The sequence below is a fragment of the Gavia stellata genome, chromosome 4, assembly GCF_030936135.1.
Source record: "Gavia stellata isolate bGavSte3 chromosome 4, bGavSte3.hap2, whole genome shotgun sequence".
Taxonomy (NCBI): Eukaryota; Metazoa; Chordata; class Aves; order Gaviiformes; family Gaviidae; genus Gavia; species Gavia stellata.
The window spans coordinates 74,662,154-74,665,455 of record NC_082597.1 but is presented as its reverse complement, the minus strand read 5'-3'; positions in this window follow the sequence as shown (position 1 = coordinate 74,665,455).

Here is a 3,302-nt window from a genome sequence, read left to right as displayed (position 1 = left end):
TCTGAATGGGCGTGGGGGGCGGGAGGGGAAGAAACCCACAACAGAAAAATAAAACCCAACAATGCAGTGTGGAGTTGGGCAGGCATGTACACAACTCTGATTATAGTCTGAAAAAACTTTGCACTTTGGTCACATAAGTGCCCACATGTACAAAGTCTGTGTGCATATACATGTGCAAACACAAACTTACCTGAAGAGTAAATATTATGGGGAGTCTGTTGTACAGACTTCAGCAAAGATATTTATTCAAAATTGCTTTATGGCACATGGTGTGTGTGTATGTGTGTATATATATACACACACATATACATCTGTGCTTTACAAAAGCTTGGATTAATTCAGGACAAAGAAAATTGATGTGAATGAAAAACTTTCACCTTGAAAGACCATTTTGAATGGCATTCTGTTATTTTACAAAAGCAAGGTTTGGGATTTTTTTCCTCTTAACTTGTTTATATTCATCTCTGAATGTTTCCAATTTTTTTATTTCCTTCAGTCAAAACCTTAAAAATTCTAATACAGTTGGGGGACCTGGGATATTTTGTAACTTGAAATTAGGTAATAATTTTTGTTAGCATCTGTTAGCTGGAGGCTACTATACTGGACAAATTCTCTTGATAGTTAAATAGAAACAAATAGCTAAAATAGACATTTATATTTTCTTTTGTAGCAGTTATCAAGGATGTTGCTAGAGCTCATGAAAGCACTGAAGACTTTAATTTTCTGTACATTCTCCCTGTTGACATTATTGGCATATGTTGAATAATACCCTGCTCTCGTGGTAGTCCCTTTAAGTTCAGCAAGATCTGCTTGGAAGTAAGATTTATAAAGATTTTTGGACTCTTACTACCATTTTCCTCAAGTGGTGGCTTTATTTTTGGCAGGGTTGCTTTGTGTTTGTGAAATATTTGAAAAAGGCTGTGAAGTTTACCTGGTCTTGGGAAATCCAACGCTTGACAGATTCTAACTTTCCCAACAGTTGGCAATCGTGTTCCCTTTTCAGGTACCAGTACTATTTAAGTTTGGAGTTAGTATAATTTTTTTTAGTAGTATTTTTGTTTGTATAGCTCAAGTAGCAATAACTGTAGGAGTAGAAGCTTGCTTCTGCAGAACCAAAGCTCTTCATGAGTGCAGCTCAATGTCATTCTTGTGAAGTTCCACTGAATCCTGTAAAAGCACTTTGAAGAAGATAGTAAATACTGCAAGCTTTTCCTGAGCCACTTCGAAGAAGCACAAGGATTATCAGAGGTTACAGTGGTTGACTTTGCAATACTAGTAGAGGCTTTCATTTTGCATGTTGAAATTCATTTTACACACTTAAATGCTGCTTTGTATCAGCTTTCTTTCAAGACAGGTGCAGGTTAAAACAATTCCTGATAAGTTCTGAGGAAATACTGTAAAACATTTTCCAAAATGAAATGCCAGTTACCTTGAGCCTTGTTCCACATCCGTTTGAGCCAGTAGCACTCAGATATTCTCAACTTGCTAAGGAGTATCTACAGATGTGTTAAGTTTGAAGCGGTAGCTTGCAATAGCATTGCAGATTATAAGGTAGCTTGAAACTGTGAATACAGGACATTCTGAATGTAAGTTAAGTATTAGAGCACCGAACTAGAGAACATGTACTTGTTTCAATTAATTTATCTCAGTCTCTTTAATAGCAATGTTAAGATATTTGAAGGAAGACAAAAAATGACTGAGCTCTAGAAACATCCTTAAGTAGTTTTGACTGTGACTTGCCAAGAAGATCTTTTGTTGCCTTTATGTTAAGCTAAGGGCACGAATGCCAAAATTAATAATTCTTACTGTAGTTAAACCTGTATTGTAAATATAAAGAGGATTATTAGTAATGGCATTCTTGCATATATAGCATCAAGTCAATAGACCATAGTGGCCTGGTTGCTTTTGTAAAGCAGAATAGTGTGAATTTTTTTCTTCTCATTTCTGCAGTTGGATCTGGCTAATCCATGCCTAATTTCTTAAGTCACCTAAGCATTAAAGATTTCTGAATGATAACTAGTCTCTTCTCACATAATTTTAAATTTCTTCATTTGCATATCTTGATTTGCATTTTAAAAGGACTTACCAAATTTGCATTAACCAGGTCTGACTGTATATGTATATACAACAGTGTAAATAACCATTTGTAAATTAGTGTGAATTGTACTGTATCTTGCATTTATGGACTTGTGTATTGCATTGTATTCTCTCCTATTTTGTAGAAATTTTGATGTAAAGAAGAAATCTAATTCTGTGTGCGGACTTCTTTTGTTAACTTGACCTGTAACAGAGCATAATAGTTTTATGTTAAGGTATCCATGCCTTGGGCATCCAGTGTCTTTTTTTGCCCTGTTAGCTTTTTGACATCTTGCTCTTGGGAATGATTCTGGGAATAAAGGAATTTATACAGTACTAAGATGAAGAGAGAATCTATTCTAATAATAGGGCAAACTGTGTCAGAGGTACATGTAGTACCTGTGATATAAGGAAGGCTGTTAAAATTGTTTACTTAAACTTCCGAAAATTTCCTATACATTCTTGAATGCTGGTGACTTCTAAACATAAGCATGTTGAATTGAAGTACTGTTGAAGTGTGCGCTCCTGTGGTGACAGCAATTGAGTTAGTTGTGGTCGAAGTCCACCAACTTAAATGCTTTTGGTGGATATAGCCTTATAATAGGCTCAGTTGCGAACTTGTAAATGCTTATAATAAATGCCCAAATCGCTGAAGTAGTTCTGCCAGTCACTTTTCTCAACACTAGAACTATTGGTAGCCCCTTTAGACTATTTGAAACTTAACCTGAGGTATTTTCCCTGTGTACCATTCCTTCCACCTCCTCTCCGTGCCCCCAACCCTACTTTGTTAGGGGAAATAAGAACATAAAAAGCTTCCTTTCCATACTTAATCATAACTATTTTCTTTTTGACTAAAATTGTGTTTTGTCAGTACATGTAATCTTATCAGATTTTTCTGTGTAGGAAGTCCCTTTCTGAAGAGGCTTGGAAGCATAGACATAATGAAGCATAGTTTTCCCCAAATAAATGCCTGACTGTATTTCATTACTGTTGTCTTTCACTGTCGTTGTGTTGAACTCCTTAGGGTCCTTCAAGCTGTTATTTTATTCTTGTCACTGCTGTGTTTAACTGCTGGAAAATACTGGTGTGCAGATCTCACTGTCCATCTGACAAATTGATAGAGTTTGTATATCCTGTCACCTTTACCTGCACGGGATGAAAGGTATGCATGCTTATCAATGCTGACACCTTAAGTTACTAGGGTCCTGGGAAGTGCGTTTATCAAG